This window comes from Ixodes scapularis, unplaced genomic scaffold (assembly GCF_016920785.2).
Source record: "Ixodes scapularis isolate PalLabHiFi unplaced genomic scaffold, ASM1692078v2 PGA_scaffold12__126_contigs__length_90152505, whole genome shotgun sequence".
NCBI lineage: Eukaryota > Metazoa > Arthropoda > Arachnida > Ixodida > Ixodidae > Ixodes > Ixodes scapularis.
In genome coordinates this window covers 66,477,771-66,497,740 of record NW_024609838.1, presented here as the reverse complement: position 1 = coordinate 66,497,740, position 19,970 = coordinate 66,477,771, and the positions used below count along the sequence as shown (strand labels likewise).

General features: G+C 44.9%; 1 pseudogene; it reads right to left on the bottom strand.

Annotated features, from left to right (window-relative positions):
- Window positions 1–11,898: 11,898 nt before the first annotated feature.
- LOC115316676 lies at window positions 11,899–12,902 on the bottom strand (annotated as a pseudogene).
- Between the last annotated feature and the right edge of the window lie 7,068 nt (window positions 12,903–19,970).

The following is a 19,970-nucleotide window of genomic DNA, read 5'->3' as shown; positions in this document are numbered from 1 at the left end:
GTCGGTTATAATAAATTAACAAAAAGAGGAGACACGTCTTTTCTTTTCCCCGTATCATGAGACATAGAGACAGATCACCGCTTCAAGGACGGCTCCGTCTTGAAGCAGAAAAGGTCTCTTTAAGGACGAAGATATATACGCTTTCGAACGAACATGCTTGCACTGCACCTGATGATCACAGCTTTTAAAAGTGTCATCAGTGTACCCGTTTCTTATTGGCCACATTAACAGGGGTCAGCATTTACTAAACAAAATAATAGACGGTGTCAAAAAGGTTTCTTCCTTTTATATATGTACAAGTTTATAACCTATAATAAATGTTAAAACACTGCTATCCTCCCGGTGCTAAAAAGAAAAAAAAATATTTCTATCGCTCAAGTAGGCGGCGTTCGATGAAACGGCGTTCAATGAAACTGCGTTTGATAAAACTGCGTTCAATGAAACAGCTTCGATGAAACAGTGTTCGATGAACTGTTCGGACCCAGGGGCAATGTCAATGGGCTTCATATTTTCTACAATGTCAAGTTCATTGCAGACCATGTCATAACATGCTGTCCTTTAATTTGCTAAATAAATTTTTAATACTTAACCACTTTTTTATATAAAGTAGATTAATGACTTTGTTTGAAATCTGGGATGCAAAACTATTTTTTGGGAGTTTAAGCAAAATTAGAAAAATCACATTACCATTTTCTTGGTCCTAGCTGGTCTGTGCCTGACCCATTCAGCAACAGCCCGTTTGGCGTCGGCTTCCTGCATGATGATGGCTGGCTCATTGTTTTCTGCCTTCTGTTTAAAGCATGTGCGCACAGCTCCTCTTTCAAAAGTATATAGTTACAACACAACGTCAGCTACCACAGTGAAATGCGGACAATTTCATACCCTACTTCAGCCTAACTTGGCAGACATCGGTAACTATGAAATCAGCCGGGGTGTCTAGCAAATTCCTCTTTCTAAGTTCCCCGACTTTTCCAGGTTTTTCCAGACTTTTTCTATCAAATTCCCTGACCATTACAAAAGATTTGAAATGTGGTAACTGCTACTAAACACGTTATTAGGGTATACCACTCACAATTTAAAACAATTTATATAAATCGGTCCTCGTGTTGCTCAAGAAGTCAAAGACTTACAAAGTTTTGTAAGTCTTTGACTTACAAAACTCTGTAATGGTGTAATGCAATGGTGTGCGACGAAGCCAAGAGAGTGGTGCATTGACTTGCGTCAATGCACCACTCTCCTGGCTTCGTCGCACACCATTGGATTACTTGCACTAGCCATTTTCCCTGATTTGGCCAACTTTTCGATGATCTTCCTGACAATTCCCTGACTTTTCCAGATGATCCGAAATTCCCTGACAATTCCAGGTTTCCCGAGGCGCTAGGCACCCTGTCAATAAGCCAGAAAGTCTGGGAGCGAGGCAAGGGACAAAACTCCATTGAAGTGAGCTCATAAGGGCTGCTGTCACATGATTCCCCAGGACACACTGTTTCCTTTCCTCTAAAAGAGCTAAACCCAGAAACTGAAACCAAGCAAATGTTTGTGTGAATCTGAACTGTATTCGGGGGGAGGGGTGTTGGTGAATGGATCTCAAATGCTACTACACTAAAAATAATAATAATCAATCAATCAATCAATCAATCAATCAATCAATGTTTATTAAAGTGTCCTTGCTCCCCTATGTGTTAAAAATATCAATTGTGTCAGAGTAGCGATTATAACACTCCGCCGATCTTTGGATCGGGTTTAAGTGGCTAAAATGTCGAGCTATATAAAAAAAATGATTGGAGCCGTGTAGGCACACGTGGCACTCTGAGGCTCACCTCGGACAGAAGGCTGGGAGAGTTAATCGAGCCGTGCAGGTTCTTAAACAAAAACAACAAATCTGCCTTTACCCGACGCTGCTGCAGGCTCAACAAGTTGACAAGTTGCGAGTTACACACACCATTCAGACAAGGATCACCTTTCTCAAGGTAACGATATTTAAAGATAGAAATAAATTTGTTTTGAACTGGCTCGACAGATAAACTGTTAGTTTTGGAAATGCCGTTCGAAACAACCGAGGCGTACTCTAGCTGGGATCTAACTAAGGAACAATACAGCGTAAAAAAAGCGGACGGGCTTTTGAACTCCTTCGTTATGCGAGGCACGGCACCTAACGTGCGCAAGGCCGATTGAACCACTTTGATAACGTGAGTGTCAAATCTCAGGGTTGAATCAAAGACAACCCCAAGGTCCCTCAGTTCACTTACACGTGACAGCAGTTCGCCATGATAACTATATGGAAAGAATATATCATGGGTCTTGCGGGAATATGTCATTATTTTTGTTTTAGAATGATTCAAACGGAGGTCATTGTCTAAACACCAACGACCGAAAGAATATACGTCATTCTGAAGCGCGATGCAATCCTCTAAGGTCGATATTTTTTGTAAAGCTTTATATCATCAGCGTAGTGCAGAAATGAAGAATTTAATATAACTCGAGAGACATCATTTACAAAAAAATATTAAAAAGGAGGGGGCCCAAGACAGATCCCTGAGGCACTCCAGAGCTTGCCTTGTACAAGGACGAGGTAGTACTGTTGACGCGAACGTAGGCTTGCCTATCAGACAAATAGCTTTTTAACAAATTGTATACCAAACCCCATACTCCGTACGAGGAAAGCTTGTATAAGAGGATGCTGTGGTTGACTACGTCAAATGCCTTACTCAGGTCGAAATAAAAGCGTCAAGCTGACCTCTATTACAAACTACTTCGGAGGCAGCAGACATAAAAGATACGATGTTGGTGGATATCGATCTGCCGCACATGAAACCATGCTGATTAGGAATGACTATACTACGAAACTTGAAGGAGAGGAATTGATGGATTACCATTTCAAAGAGTTTGCATGTTTATAATAATAATAATAATAATAATAATAATAATAATAATAAATCTTTATTCTCAAATTGCCCAGTACCAAGTTCAGTTTATAATAGTAGTAGTAATAATAATAATAATAATAATAATAATAATAATAATAATACTTTATTTACATCTTTTATGATGGTGGGGCCCAAGAAAAAAGCTGCAGTAAGCAGCTTGACGAGTCCCTGGGATAACAAAACGATCAGAGAACGCTATAAAAACCACAGCAGAGGTCGCTGCGGTACCGGTTACAAAAATGCAACATACCTTTGTCTGTTTGCGTTTCCTTCACGCCGAGAGAGAGGTCCAATGATCTTAACTGAAACACCAGGACACCAGACGCCTGGAGAGTCCGTTGACACCGTCGACATGCGGTCACGTGGTCGACCTGGCTTTGACCTGGCTTGGCTGGAGCTACTTGCACGTCTTGCATCTTGGCTTGTCAACAGTGTGCGTAAACGAGTAAACGACTAAACACGAAGTTTCAAGTAGGAATAAGCTCTTTAAATTTATGTCACAGTACTAAAATAAGTTTATTTTAAGATTTATAAAACATGAGATCGATTGGAGAAATCGGAGATTGGTATAAGCCGTACAGCCATAACCGTAATGCCGTACTAGTAGGCAATCACGGCGGACGGTAGTGGTCTTGCAACGTCTTGCAGTGATGAGTGGAGGACCTCAACCCTAATATTGGTTATGATAGTGAACTGTTAACGTCGAAATGGTAGTACCGTAGTACCGTAGCTATGCGACTGTGCTGTATTGTGATGTGTCCAGATAACAAATGTAAGCAAATAGTGGTCCACGCAGAGCGAGCTTCGAAGCCCCAAGCTCAAATATTAGGGCTTTATGTCCCGTAATCGTTTGGTTTTGTTCTGACCACTTTTGTCGACGGCTCTTTGGCGAGAAGTGAACGAGGACAAACTATGTATGTGCGATTACACTCGTTTAATTTTAATTAAACGAGGGCTTGGCAGCAGCAAACCAACATGACGCCTAAACTGTTCTTCGTTCTCGTGCAGCTGCTGATCATGGCATCCCCGTGGCCAGTCGACTACCATTCTACAAGTCACTTCGTCCAAGGAAACAACCACGCTACGGCGCTGATTGTAAACGTAGACTTGCCGCGTGTGAACTTGCTGTCCTTAAACTTCACGTCGTATCGACAACCACTCCGCGTGAGCCCCAGAGTTGCATCGTCACAAGTCACCAGACCATCTTCGACTACAGCGTCAGCGCCTCCGGGGTATAAAAGAGCGACTGAGGCCAGCATCCATCACTGGGCTTGGCAGCAGCAAACCAACATGACGCCTAAACTGTTCTTCGTTCTCGTGCAGCTGCTGATCATGGCATCCCCGTGGCCAGTCGACTACCATTCTACAAGTCACTCGGCCAAGGAAACAACCACGCTACAGCGCTGATTGTAAACGTACACTTGCCGCGTGTGAACTTGCTGTCCTTAAACTTCACGTCGTATCGACAACCACTCCGCGTGAGTCCCAGAGTTGCATCGTCACAAGTCACCAGACCATCTTCGACTACAGCGCCAGCGCCTCCGGGGTATAAAAGAGCGACTGAGGCCAGCATCCACCACTGGGCTTGGCAGCAGCAAACCAACATGACGCCTAAACTGTTCTTCGTTCTCGTGCAGGTTGGTCAAATTGATTCTGACTCTCACAAAAGCAATAACATCTGTCTTTTACTGCTGCCAAGCCCCCAGGCATGTTCTGATTTCATTTCCGCTATAAACTCCCTAATCAAGTTGGCCTTGTCTGGCGATGTAGAACTGAACCCTGGGCCTACAACTCAGGAATTGCTTGCGCAGATTCTCGAGAGTCAAAACAAGATGGCTCAAGACGTAACGGACATCAAAACGTGGAAATCGTCATTCGATCAAGCGCTTGCAAAACTTGATAATCGCTTAGATTCTATCGAACGGACGATTGAAAACCTGAGCATGGAAGTAAAGAAAATACAAGATTGCGAGGAGAAAATAACAGGTCTAACATCTTCCGTATCGCATATTGAACTGAAACTGGGCAATCTTGAAAACAGATCACGACGCAACAACCTAATAATTTATGGTATTCCTGAGGTAGCTCAAGAGACCTTTTACGGTTTAAAAGAGTATGTAAGTGTGAACATCTTCGAAAGCATGCTAGGCGTCACGGTAACTTCCATCGAACGCATGCATAGGCTAGGGAAAAATCAAAGAAACAAAGTGCGACCAGTTATAGTGCGGTTTTTTGACTACAATGATAAGATGGCCCTCTTGAAAAATGTTACGAAGCTAAAAGGTACTAATATCGCTATTGGCGAAGATTACTCTGTTCGTGTACAGTCATTGCGTCGTAACTTATGGGAGAGCTCCCAAGCCGAGAGAGCTAACAAACAAAAGGTTAAACTCGTCTGTGATAAGCTCCTTATCAACGGTGACGCCTATGTTTGGAACTGTGATACTGCTCAGCGTGAAAGGCTGCATGCAGCTTCTTCATTTTCCCAACCTTGACGTCAACTTACAGGGCCAAGTAGTTTTAAGCTGATTAACGTAAATGCTCGTAGCCTTTTGAACAAGCTTGACGATCTTGACATTTTGTTAGCTGAGATTGACCCCGATGTACTGGTCATCACTGAAACACGGCTTCATAGCTCTATCAGTGACTCTGAAATTGTTCCCAGCGGATTTAAAATCATTCGAAAAGACCGGTGCTCTCGAGGTGGAGGGGTCGCAATAATGTTAAAAGATACGCTGAACTTTACGGTTATGAATGATGTTGATGGAACCGAGTCTTGTTGGGCTAGAATAAACTCATTTTCTCCTCCCATTATTGTTGGTGGTGTTTATCGTCCCCCTAATGCTGACTTGTCGTTTTTAGAAAATTTATACTCACACCTCACGCCCATTGTAAAAAAAAATATAAGCACGTTATTATTGCAGGTGACTTTAACCTTCCCAACATTAGCTGGGAAAATCTTTCTCCTTTGAACCACAACTGTACTGATTCTGTCTTGTTAACTGAAATGTGGTTCAATCTAAACCTGTATCAAACCGTCACTACAGCCACACGTGTTCAAGGTTCATTATCAAATACTCTTGATCTCGTGTTTGTTTCAAGTGATGTCGCAAAGCGCACCTTTTCATGTGAGGTCTCGGAAGGCATCTCAGATCATCGCATTGTGGTTTTTGAATATAATCCCTCTAGTGTAGGTTGTGCTAGTCCTGCTCGTAGGAGCACACGCAGAGTGTACGATATTAAGAACGCGCTCGACGAAAGTGTTATTGACCAATTTGAAATTAAACATGACGTTTTTCTTAGTCTGTACTCTTCGACAGAAAATAATGTTAACGAAATGTGGTTGTATTTCAAAAACCTACCGTATTTACTCGCGTATAGGTCGACCTGTTTTTCAAAAATCGCCTCATCAAAACTGGGGGGTCGACCAATACGCGAATCCCGGTATTATAGTTTTCAACTTTTTTTTTTTTTCGGGGGTCCCGAAGTTAGGGGTCGACCTATACGACGTATCGACCAATATGCGAGTAAATACGGTAGTTCATGGGTGTTTGAATCTTTATGTGCCTAAAAGAACTCTCCGCTCCAAAATCATAACAAACCGTGGTTAACGCGTAATATTATTCACTTAAAACGCCGAATTCATAGACTGCGCAAAAATAAACGCAATCTTCTTCTAGGAGAATATACTGACAAGATGAGGGAGCAAAAGCAGGTGTTAAACAATTCTATACGCAAATCCAAGTATAACTTTTTTAACGTCTCACTACCTCGCTTTTTAATAACAGACGCAAGGAAATTCTGGTGATACATTTCTCCCAAGAAAAAACAGCTAGATAAAATAATTGTTGACGGAGTAGACGTAACTGCGGGCAAAGAAATGTCCACCGCTTTTAACCAGTACTTTTCCAGTGTGTTTTCGCAAGACAACGGTGTCGAACCGAGCTCGCCAGATTTTCAGTTTGCACAGTCACTGCCCGATATTGCCGTCTCTGAGGAAGGAGTGTTCGTTTCTCTGTTCAGTCTAGATACTAAAAAAAGTTCTGGTCCCGACGATATACCGAATGAATTTTTAATGAGATACGCGGAATGGTGTTCTAAATATTTATACTGTTTATTCAAAAATCGCTACGAGAAGGTTCAGTGCCAGATGATTGGAAATGCGCAAGAGTCGTTCCCATCCACAAATCGGGGAGCACCGATGACACTACTAATTATAGACCAATTTCTCTGCTCTGCACGGTCAACAAACTGCTTGAGCATATAGTACATAATCATATTTCTTCTTTTCTCGAAACAACCAACGTTATTTGTTCTGAACAACATGGATTCAGGCGTAAGCTCTCTACGACTACGCAACTTACGGAAACGGTTCATTATTTTTCTGAAATTATTAACAAAAGGGGGCAAACGGATGTAATATATTTAGATTTTTCGAAGGCCTTCGACCGTGTGTCACACCCCATACTTCTTGTAAAACTATCTAAATTATTACCAAATGGCAAAGTGCTTCGGTGGATTAAAGACTACCTATGCAATAAGAAACAGCTTGTTGAGGTAAAGAAGGAACGATCATCATTACTGCCGGTGCATTCAGGTGTTCCCCAGGGATCCGTGTTAGGCCCTCTCCTTTTCCTCGTTTATATAAACGACGTAGTAAAAGATAACATAAACATAAATTTTCGCCTATTTGCCGACGATCTGGTTAAATTTTCTGAAATTAAAAATGGCGCAGATCAAGCTAATCTCAATTCGAGCCTGAAAAAAATCAGTGACTGGTGCCAGACATGGCAAATGCAGTTAAACATTGAAAAATGTGTTTCGATGACAATAACGCGTAAAAAGTCTCCGTTGGTCTTTTCATACAGTTTAAATAACTCTGCTCTGCAACAAGTTTCTTCATTCAAATATCTTGGAGTCACTATATCTTCTGATCTCAGATGGAATGCCCACATTGACTCGCTGTGTCAGAAGGCGATGTTCAAACTGTGGTATCTGAAACGTAACTTAAGACACTCTACATCTGCAACAAAATTAATAGCCTACAAATCTCTCATCAGGCTACTTTTAGAATATGCTGACATTATTTGGGATCCACACACATTATCGAACATAAATAAACTCGAAAGAATACAAAAGAGGGCACTAAGATTCATTTACAACAAATACAAAAGATTAGATTCTGTGAGTGCCCTATACAGCATAGCCGGTATGCAGCCCCTCCAAACGCGTAGGAAAATTAACAGACTCACTTTCCTATACACACTGATAAACGATGGGTTTAGAATAGACAGGTCACGCTATGTCACTCTAAAATCTGCGAGAAGCACACGTAGCTACCATGCCTTATCACTTACAGACTATCAATGCCATACCGACTGGTTCAGGTTTTCTTTTTTTCCTAAAACCATTACTGAATGGAATGAGCTGCCTTTTGACATCGTAAACACGACTTCCATCCAATCATTTAAAGCCTCGCTCTTTTCATTATTTAAATAACCTCGAGGCTACTTATTGCTTTATGTTTTGATTTTGTTGTGACTGCTGTCTCTTAGCCAATTTTTCAATGCACTGCTCCTGAAATAGTTTGGCAGCTATATATCTCGAACTGAGTTGTGTTGGTCGTTTGTGTATATAACATCGTTCAATGTCTTGTTCGCTTTCTAGCGTTAACGCTAAAATGTACAAGGCAAAGTGTAATGATGCTCACTGTTTCGTTTCATTGTTGTGCAGTATTTCGGTTGTGGGTTTCACGGTTTCTGCTCTTTAATATGTTCGTTGCACTGGCCTTGTTCCATATTGTACGTTTCAGTCATTGTTTAGAAGCCCGTCCTACAACGCCCTCCTTGAGAAGGCAGTAGTATCTGTAAATAAATAAATAAATAAAAAAATAAAAAATTGCGTGCGAAGCAGAAGCATACGTTTGACGCAGTGATTATACTCGTTGTTTCATTTTAATTGCGAGCGAAGCAGAAGCACACAAGTAATGCACAGCCGCCCGTGCACTGGAAGTCTTGTTCATCAACAACAGTTGCGCTATCATCATCACTCAGTCGTCCGTGCACTTCGCTTCTCTTCGTCTTTTACGGTACATGGCCCTTTCGGCTCTTCATTTTGAGTGGTCGGCGGAGTGCGTCCGTGTATCCGTGGCCCTTCATGCTGGATCTCCTTCCTACCTGACCCCCCCCCCCCCTTCCCCTCCCCTCCTCTCCTCACTCACCCGTTTTCATCTCACCCCATTCCCGTCCTATCTCTCCTATGTTGCCTTTCCTAACATCTCCCTCCTCATTTCCTCGGATGGTTTAATGCCTGTGGCCCCCTCGCTCCCCCTATTCTAACTCCATAGGATTATATGTTCGTTGCCTTTGACCTTTGATCTTGATTTTGAACCTTTGATTGCTCCTCCTCGCCATTTCCCCTTCTATCTCCTCTGTCTCCTATTTCCTCCCTCCCCTCTTCCTTTACTCTCCCGTCCATCTTCCTCTTCCCGCTACCCATCCACCTTACCTTTCCTCCCCTCTTCCCCTTCTCTCTCTCTTGAGTGATTCTGTGTTCATGGCCTTTGACCTTTGCATTTTGGTGGTAGCTGCATATGGCTCTTCACTTTGAGTGGTCCGGGAGGTGTGATCTTGTGTCCGTGCAACCGTGGCCTATGACAAGCTTCGACGTTTTACGTCTTATCTGGCCCCACCCCGTCCCATCTTCTCATTCCCCTCCACTCCTTTTTCTCCCCCATTGGTCTCGTCTCCCCTCTGTGTGCTCTTCCTCCCCTCTTGCTTCTCTCCTCTCTCCGATCTTGCTCCTCCCTGTCACACTCTCTTCATCTTTATCTTCAAGAACACGCTACCTCATCCTCAGTTTCCCCTTTTCCTTCCCTCTCCTCTCTGCCTTGTGTGAGCGTGTGTTTTTGGCCTTCGACCTTCATACTTGATTTCTTCCTTCCTGCCTCTATTCTCCTTCCCACCCCCTCGTTCACCTTCCCCCTCAACCGTCTCCCTTTTCCCCTCCTCTGTCTATGAGACATTGGCTACCGCCAGTCGTCTCACTTGCAGTATGTTGCAATGAGCAGCCACCTTTTGAGTTTTTTGAATAAATAGAGTGATGAGCTGTAAATTGGACTGAAATATGAGCTTCCGCATGTAACTATTTCAAATTTTCAACCAGAGTGTATTTTATACTGCACGCTCCAAGATTACTCAAAATCTCTATGGCAAGCACTGATCCAGACAACCAAGACGGGGCGAGAGTAAGAACCACCCAATCGCTCGATTTGACCCGCGTCCGTTGTAAATTAGTTCTCGCTCCTATTTTAAATAGTCGACATCATTTTGCAGCAAGCTTGGGTTGGATATAACGGTCGGTCGACCCCAAGAGCTCTCTGCGACCTGGTCGTAAGGTAATAACGTTCATATTTTTCACAGAAACAGAGCTACGCTTTGAAAGTTGCAGCAATAGAGCACACCACCAAAAATAACCTTTTGTGATAATTTCAGCTATCTACGTGTTCCAAATTAATTTACAGGCTACCACTGTCATGCCATCGTATACATGTTCGGGAGGTCTTTGGGTCGTCACGTCACCAGCGCGAGTTTTCCGCTTTGAATAAAACAATAACACCCTATGACTTCACCGTCTTGTTATCTTTAGCATGCGTTCCAGAAGCTGGGCATCCGAATGACCCTAACCTAAGAAGCAACGATGAGGGTGCATGCTAGCTCGTGAATGTTGAGCAGACTCGCCAACCCGAGAAGGGTTAATGGGCAGGAAGGAAACCAGCTCAGACAGGCAAGTCTCAACAGACTTCTTAACAACATCTGTTGGTTTGTGTTTCGTTCGTAGTAGGACAAAAACCACAGTAGGGTGCCTTAGTGTGTTTTCGTCCGCTTTAGTGTGGCGACATCAAACCAATTTGTTCACCTTAATTCTCGAGTTAAGGCTCACTGGACCTATGGCAATGAAATGTGCGCCATGATCATCATCAGTTTGCCAGCTTTGCATTACCACTTAGCCCATTAGGATGTTAAACTTGATTATAAAATTGTGCAAGCAAATGCCACACACACAAATGAATTAAATTTTATTATGAACCTTTTGGACAGCCTTTTTTCTTTTTAGTTTTCTGCAATCTTTCCAGGGCACATTTTGAACAATTGTTTCGAACATACCAGTCACAAGAATTAGAGCGGTCTTTCTGTTTGTATAAAAATAAAAATGTCTAAACAAGAAAATCAACATTGAACTATTCTAAGTTTAGTATCTTCGTGTATCCTTGACCAGTTTCTGTGTGATGTGGTGATGTGCCACGTTTCGACACATTCTCAACATTGCTGCAAAACATTGCCCGTATGTCAGGATGGAAATGTTACCAAGAGGTTATTTCTAAACGTTGCTCGAATGTTGCTTCTCTAACATTCCTGGAACGTTTGCCTATGCGATGTAACGTTACATGTCGTTCAGTGACAGTCAAACAATGTTACAGGAGAACGTTTCTGTTACGTTAGTTTTCAAACATTGCTATAACATACCCAAATGTGCCCCAACGTTACCTTACATTTGTGACATTCCAGTTACGTTATGGCCACATATGGTGCTATTAGGGCTGATGTCCGCGCGTGGTTACGATGCTACGAGCATGCATTGCTTGTAAGCAGAGTAAGGTGTTCCGCCACACCATCACGCCTCTGGCAAACTTGTCACTCCCCGACATCCGCGAAAACAGACACTCCGGGATTCTCAAGACCGCGAACGGTGTGAGCTGGGCGCCCGGGTGTCCATGCGGCAGCAGACACGCCGGGAGTTTCACAACGGGAAGTGTTATTACAGAGAGAAATTGATGAAGGGCCACCGAGGATCGACGGAAAAATGTCCGTCCCCGGAGCCCGTGTGAGCCTCCGGGAGACCCGGAGGCGGCTGCGGCGGCTCGACCTTGTGGATTGTGCTTTCGGCGCGGCCGGCGGAGGGTAGAAATTTCTTACCACCGCCGGCCATAGCCGTTTCTCTGTGTCTGAGGCGGCCGCTGCCGTTCGCTGCAGTCCCGGTGTATGTGTCCTGGCTGGCCGCATCGAAAACAACGACGCGCGGACCGCCCGTCGGCTTTGTGCGGTGTCCCGCTCTTTCTGGCCTCTCCCAAGTTCCGCGTTACCCGTCCAGAGGCCAAGAACTCATCTTGATCCATAGAGGGGCTGTAGTGTTGTGAATAAATTCCCTCATAACCGCTGCACCTCAGTGATTCGTATGCACGAAGATCCGGTGCTCGCGATTCGTATGTATGAGAATCTATGGCTCGGGGGACAGACGCCTGATTGGAATCGTCTTGTTCTCACTCGACCCTATGTACACGTGCGTTTCTAGACCACGCAAATGATGGTTCCAGAGTCATGTTCTGCGGTGGAGGGGTTTCCGCGAGGATGTCGGCCTGGATGGTGATCGCCTCCCGAGCCATCTCGTCTAAATTCTTAAAGGAGCGTTCCCTGAGATGGTGATGGAAACGCGGGTGGCTTTGGCGGATGGCGCGGTGTACTTTCTCCGCGTCTGGTGCCGCGGCGTCGCCGATATCGTACAGGCCCTGGAGAGCCCTTACAAACTCAATGAGTGACTCTTCCGCGTGCTGTGTGCGCGCGCGCAGCTCGTCCCTAACCCGCACGCTGTAATCCGGAGGCAGGAACTCTGTCCTAAATCGCGCCTCGAAATACGACATACTTGTGAATTTAGTTTGTCTTTGCCTCCACAGTGCTGCACTGTCTGTCAATGCAACCGGCAAAAGGCGGGTGAGGATGATTTCGTCGTCAATTCCCGACGTGGCTTGGTAGTCCCGCAGTTCCGAGACGAACATCGCGACCGACTTTCTATCTGCGTACCCCGAAAAAATAGGAACGCTAAGCGGGAGCCTTAGGTAGTTCCTGGGGGACTGGCTAGAGCAGGAGCTGGGCTTGATCGCATCATCTGCTCTCGTTGTATCTGAAGAAGCATGATCATGGCCACTTTTAGTTCTGTAAGAGCACCCTCTGATGATGCGCCTACCGGGACTGAGACTGCAGGCTTAGCCTCTGGTTTTATGTGCCTGGCGGCGTTATCCGCGAGTGCTGCGAGCGTCAAAAGGTCATCCTCAGTTAGTGGAGGGTTCCGCAGGTCAATGAACTTAGGCTTGCGAAGAAACGAACCTCAAGTGTGGGCAAACTCAGGAATGCAAAATTGACTATGTAAAACTTAAGAGCGTACCCAGTTCTAGGTCATCCTCCCAGACGAGCAGCATATCCCGTCTGGGCGGCAGTGTGGGTTTGCCTTGCTGCTACCCATCTCGGGGAATGACACAGCATACCGGTTCAACAGCACGTAAACATTTAATGACCGCCATCGCGCGCGCCGCGATCCCAACAGCCTCCGCGCATACGCTGCGACGGCCCTTTATCAGCCCCCTCGTGGTGAAGATGACCACTCATGATTGTCGGAAGGGCAACCTGGGTCAAACGCTTGGAATCCTTAGGTTGCCCACAATATGTAACTCAGTGACTTTAGACAAAATGTAAATGAAAAACCTCTGACTTTTTTTTTTCTGTGTTGTTCCAAAATGGTCACTTGCGACACGTTTCAAACATAATGAATACCAGGTTTTGTTTTCCGCCAGCTCTGCATGATGGTTACCTTACCTCCCTTCTTCATTCTGGCTGCCACAGGTCAAGGAAATTGGTTGTTTTGATAAAACCGGGATGGAAGAAGATCTAAAATTCTAACTTATTAGTTAATACCACGAGGACAATACGTACTGAATACATGTAGTAACTGTAGGAGTATGGCAGATTTAGAAGCAGAGACTTCCTATTATACGCTCGACGACACATTCCAACTACCCAGGTAGCACCGAGTTCTGGCCCAAAACTTGGTTTATGTCTGGAAGTTTAGGGAATTGAAATGCCCAAAGAAGCCAAAGTAGAGCCAAACCTGACCTCCCTTGGCAACAGTCTGGGTATTTTGGCCCTAATTCGCCAAATTAGTGCCAAACTTAGGCTTCACTTTTTGATAGTTCGGCTGTCATTCGGCACCTTCGGGCCGAAATCGCCACAGATGTGCCAGAGTTAGGCTTACTACCTTGTAGTTCGGTTGACATCTGGCATCTTTGGGCCCAAGTCGCCAAACGAGTGCCGAAGTTAGGCTTAGCTTCCCGATAGTTCGGCTGTCATCTGGCAGCTACGGGCCAAAGTTGCCAAACAAGTGTCAGAACTAGGCTTACTGTCTTGAAGTTCGGCTGATGAGGTATTTGATGTACGCGGGGGGTTTTCATCTTAATTAAATAGAAATCAAGTTTTATTCGGCTGGCCAGTTTATCTTATTTTGGGTGTCTCCTGATTTCTCCAGTAAAAAGGTTGGCTAAATGTTTTGACGCGGCTGGACCAGGCTTTGCAAACGCAAATTGTGCCGGATGTTGCACTCGCGCGTAGGTACACACGTCATTATCGGGACGCGCCGCGAGACTGGTTCGACATTCAGGCGCGTTCACATCGGCGATGCGATCTAGTCGCGCGATAACTTTCATCGCAAAAGCGACCATCGCGGGCAAAGAGCGACGCGATTTGAGCAGTCGCTTGCTGAGCCGACTTTTTATGATGCGCTCTAGTCGCGGAGAGGCCGAGCCAATCAACGGTGTTGGGAGCAAGAGTTTTTGAGAAGCGACTCGCCAACGAAGGCGTTGGACTCGCTCATCGCGCACGCCAGAGTGACCATCCAATTACTTTTTTTGCGATGCGATTTAGTCGCATTGCGCGTCTGCTTACATCCCCGGTGTGACTGCGCCTTTACAGAAAGTGCTGCCATCGTGCTAGCGGTGCATTGCAAAAGCGAGCGTGGCTCTGTGTGTGTCTTGCATTGTGATTGAGCACTGTCAAACCCTAGCGATAACAAAGAGCGGAAACGACCGGGGCTCCGTGTCGCGGCTTCCGCATCACACTTGGGGAATTAAAATGATATCCCGGAAGTTGTACTATTTTAGCGTGTTGGTACTTTTTAAACATTTAGAAATTAGAGACACAAAAGGGACGATACAGACAGGACAATCTTCCAACTTCAACAACATTTATTTTCGGCTTCAAGCTCAAAGCCCGCCCGCTCCGTTGAAGTACGGGAAAGAAAAATCTTGTGGGAAGGAGAGGAAGCGGAGGAAGTGTACGCGATCCCCATGTCCTGCGGGGTCAGGTACATCGGGCAACCGGGGCGAAGCCTCAACGACCGACTCCGAGAACATCAAATGGACGCCGAAAGAGCTGCTTCGGATTCTCAGCACCCGATCGTCATTCACGGGAGAAAATGTCCCGACTGCGCTCCTAATTTCGCCGGCACGACAGCCATGGGAGGCCACTGCGAGCGAGTCGGGAGCGGATGGCGACAAGCCCGCAAGACATAAGCACCCCTTCCATTTCGCTCTCAAGAAAGGAGATTATCTTTCTGAGGCCCACAATGGAAGCCGAACGCTGACAGACTAGGAAAGGCGACAAGGTCACCGGCAGAAGCGGCCTTTCCTTTTGTGCGTTGTTGATTCCCCTTCGACCTCGCCTTTTGCAAATCCTCCCCACCTGCCTTTGTGTCTTCGTGTGGCTGTCAGCGAGCGCGACAGCCGCTTTAAGCAAATCAAAAGGGTGGAGCGAAACGCGTGACCCGGCGTGACCTCTCTACGTAGCACACGTAGGACAAAAACGTTTGGACGAAAATTTGTCACGTGACTCTCCCTGTCACGTTGATGGGATCTCTGGGACTGCCGTTTTCGCCGTCTGCCTAGTTATAGAAATAGGCGGGCCACGTAGGCCCGGTTTTCGAAATGCGCTCTTCAGTATTATGTTGCTTTCGTGCGTTGCAGACGCGGCCGTGTTTGTTTCGTCGTAAACGGCCGGAATACGTCAATGCCAATTTTTCGGTAACAGTCATTTTTTTCACCGGAGTTCGTGAAATTCGTGTGATGTGTTTGTTGGACACGCTTCGATAAAAACTGCTCTTCGTCGACGACGAGACGTCCATTGAATGTGCGCAACCTTCTTTCTCGAGTGTGTTTGTGGGGTGCCCTGAGTTGGATTATACATCTATTAAGGATTACATGATATCGCTCTGTTATTAGTAAGTACACAGCAAGCAAGCTTCTGATAGTAGTCCTGCTTTCCTCTCAATCTCCGCGGTTTGTTGTGTGACGAGTTCTGCTTGGCATGAGGACAGTGTTAATTCTATTTTATAATTTGATTTTCGTTTTACAGAGAAGGGTGACCATTGTAAATATGTCTAGAATACACTGTGTAATTACAGTGGTTTAATCAGCTCCTGGGAGTGATCGAAAAAATTTTGTTTGTCCGTGTATGTGATTGGATATGCAACAAATGATCTGCAACGTACACATACTTGCACGACTTTCGGCTAATACGGAGCAGACGCATCGTAGAGTATTCACACAATATTGCGCGAATGCTAGGCCGGGGTAAAACGGCTGTACGGCGATACCTTCCGGATATCAAACGGTGGTGCAAAACTGGACATTTCAGCGATATTGGAACCGACTTTCGGCCAGTACTGGCACGATACCGCAAAGTATCGCCGTGCTGCTTGGGAACGGAAGTGATGACATCTGACCATCGGGTTCCCAGCGCTTATTTAGTTTAATTTTCTTCTGGGGTGCGTGAAAGAGCGCTTCTGTGACACACCAGAGATATTTCAAACTTGGGCTGGCCTCTCGGCTTTCTTTGCCACTTTTGTCACTTATTTTGCACTTCAGTGGGTAGCCAAAGAGCCATACTTCGACATGGCCCGAATCGCCAAATTAAGATTTATTGCGGCAGTTATGGCTCAGTTCTGGCACTTACTTTGGCAGAACTGTGGCGCACCAGAGAAAGGCCTAACTTGGTGTGGCTGAAATACCCAAATTAGGCGTTGCTCTGGCAGTTAGGGTTCAAGTCTGGCCCTTACTTTGGCAGAACTGTGGCGGACCAGAGAAAGGCCAAACTTGGCATGTCCGAAATACCCAAATTAGGCGTTGCTTTGGCAGTTATGGCTCAAGTCTGGCACTTACTTTGGCACAGCTGTGGCGGGCCAGAGAAAAGCCAAACTTGGTGTGACCGAAATACCCAAATTAGGCGTTGCTCTGGCAGTTATGGTTCAAGTCTGGCACTTACTTTGGCAGAACTGTGGCGGACCAGAGAAAGGCCAAACTTGGCATGTTCGAAATACCCAAATTCGGCGTTGTTTTGGCAGTTATGGCCTAGTTATGGCACCAACTTTGGCGCTCCTCTGGCGCTCCAGAGAAGAGCCAAACTTTGGCATGATTTAGGATCGCCCAACTACGGCTATAGTTAGGCACCGTACTTTGGCACTGATGATTACCATGGTACAAAATCCTAACTGCGCCAAAGTTGGGCCCTTATGTTTGCCAGACCTTTGCCCAAGTTGGGCATTCCTCTGGCATGATACCTGGGTAGGTATTTTTATTCCTAAAGTTAGATTGAACGGAAATGTATTACCAGATGCACCACTCGCTGATGTCACCTCTGTCAAATGTCAACATTTCAAGATCACACCTCGAGGTTATCCTTGGCCAAACTAATATTTTTTTATTTTTTGTTTAATATCTGTTAATATCACTTACCGGTAAATAGGGAGTTGTAGTATATCGTTTTTCTCCTCCGCTAGGGTATCCGCAAAAAAAAAAAAAACACACAAAATACGCCGTAGCTGCGCATGCGAACCACCAGCCTTGTCTGCATAGTTCAAGGTCTTGTGGCGGATTACGGGGTGCTATCAGGGTGCTTTGCGGGCTGCGGAATTGGTCCACTACAACTCCCTAATAATGTAGGGTTACGGTTACGGTTACGGTTTGTATAAATTTCAAATAACAGTTTCGTTCCGGTTACGATTACTACAAAGTTTGTCCCTAACCGGTTTTTGGTTTCGGTTACAGTTGCGGTTTGAGTCCCTGTTGCCTTCCCTTACAGAAATCTCATGGATGGACTCACATGAAAAACTCAGATATGGGTTTTTAATATGGGTATTTTGCAGATATGGCAAGATACACATAAAAGATCCATATCTGGCCCTTATATGTATATCCGGCCATATCTGCTAATTCCTTATATACCCACTTCGGGACTGCTTTATATAGAACCATACCTGGCCTAGCAAATAAGTAGGCATCAACCCCATATATGGCTATCTTACATGCAATGCTATTTGCAGTGTTCTAGCTATTTTAAAAACATAAACAATTAGCGATCTCCGAAATATCATTGAATATGTATATTTTTTGGATAGGTGTAGAAAAATATCTGCCCAGATAAATGTTTGCCCTATATAGGCGTCTCACCGATCGTTATCGGTCAATTCTGCAGTTCGTCATATCGACAAAAAAAATGTGACAAATATCAAAAGTCTGCAATAGGAAGGCAATTGAGCAAGTTAGGAAATATTGCGACACACCTAGGGTGACTACCCGTTCCACGACTCGCGGGACTGTCCCGTATTGAGGGCTTGTTAGCCGCGTCCCGCAAGAAATACCAAAATCTTCAAAATGTCCTGCATTTCCCATTGTCGTAACATTCACTACGCAAATTATGGCGCTTCCGAAAAACGGGCCACGGGGAAGCGCGGAGGTCTCTGATAAAGGTGTGAATCTCGTTGGTATGCTACTATCTATCCACGCACTGCGGGAAGCGACCGTCATTCGTACGAAAGACCGACGCGCATGCGCCGTTGTTCCTCTCGCCTTGATGGCAAAATATCGCAAGCGAAAATTGCTCCGACAAAATTTGAAAATATAAGCTATTGTAATTATTTGCAAACATCCCCAAGATTCCGGGACATCACACTTGCGCCATCTCTTGGGAGGTGTGCGCGATCGCCCAAATAGCAAAATAATATACCCGTTCAAAACTACAAAAAGTTTCCCTGGAATTTTTAGGATAAGGGCGATTTATAAGAATGGGACAAATTTCGACACGCTCCGGTTATTTTTCTAGGTTCCGAAGGAAAAATTAGTAATTGCTACGTTTGACCGCTATGGCAATACCACTCTATTTCGAAGTTCTCCTGAGTTCATAAAACAACCATTCGGTATTTCAGAATGTTCCTTGAGCTATACTAAGTACAGACAGTATGCTGTCAAAATGTATGAACAGCTAACATTTAACAGCATACTCTCAGGTTCCCAGAACGATAATTAATTGCCGCTCCAACCCTCGCCCTGGAGTGTGCTTTTCCCGCAGCAGGACAAATTCTACTGAAAAGACCGCTTTATGTTTTTACGATATGTACATTTATGTTGTGTTCTATTGTCTCGAAAATGTCTTGAATTTGGCTCAAGCTTAATTTTTGAAAAATGTCCAAGGTACATATTTTTGCAAGGATGAACACCAGTAAAACCCACGAATCCCCGTAGGGTAGCAATGTTGTGGTTAAGGATCAAAGCATCGTTCTCTGGAAGACAAACATTGAAGTAGTGTTCGCGTTAGCTTTCTGAAGTTCTTGGTTAACGGCATCACATTAAGTTGACAAAAATGAACAAAGATTAGCCTAGACAATAGGATCTTGAGATTTTTCACCGAGTAACGAGTGATTTAGCACACGAGCTAACTGACGATATGATGCCTATCAGCCTGAAAGCAAACATAACTACAGTGAAGTGTGGCAAGTTTTCTTGCTCCGGCATTGTATTTTACCCTAAAACTTAAAGTGAGTAGCACAAATCACAGCCGTACTCGACGCGATACTGTATGACACGCAGGTTTCAAGTTCGCATGTCACACCGGGTATTCTTTTAAATTAACAAATGCAAGTGATTGTTATTATGGCCAGCGAGGACTCACCTCTTTGTACTGTGCCAAGAAACAATACAATCCGGATACTATCCAGCAAGAACTGAAGGTTGTGAATTGAAATGAAGCTTTTAGGTAGAGGTGTGTTCCTGATGTTATTGACTTATTGTAGGCACAATCGCCTACGATACTATAATGTGAGTTTCGAGCATTTATACCGACGCTGAATGGAGCGGAGCGGCTTAATATTGTTTGCACAATATTAAAGTAT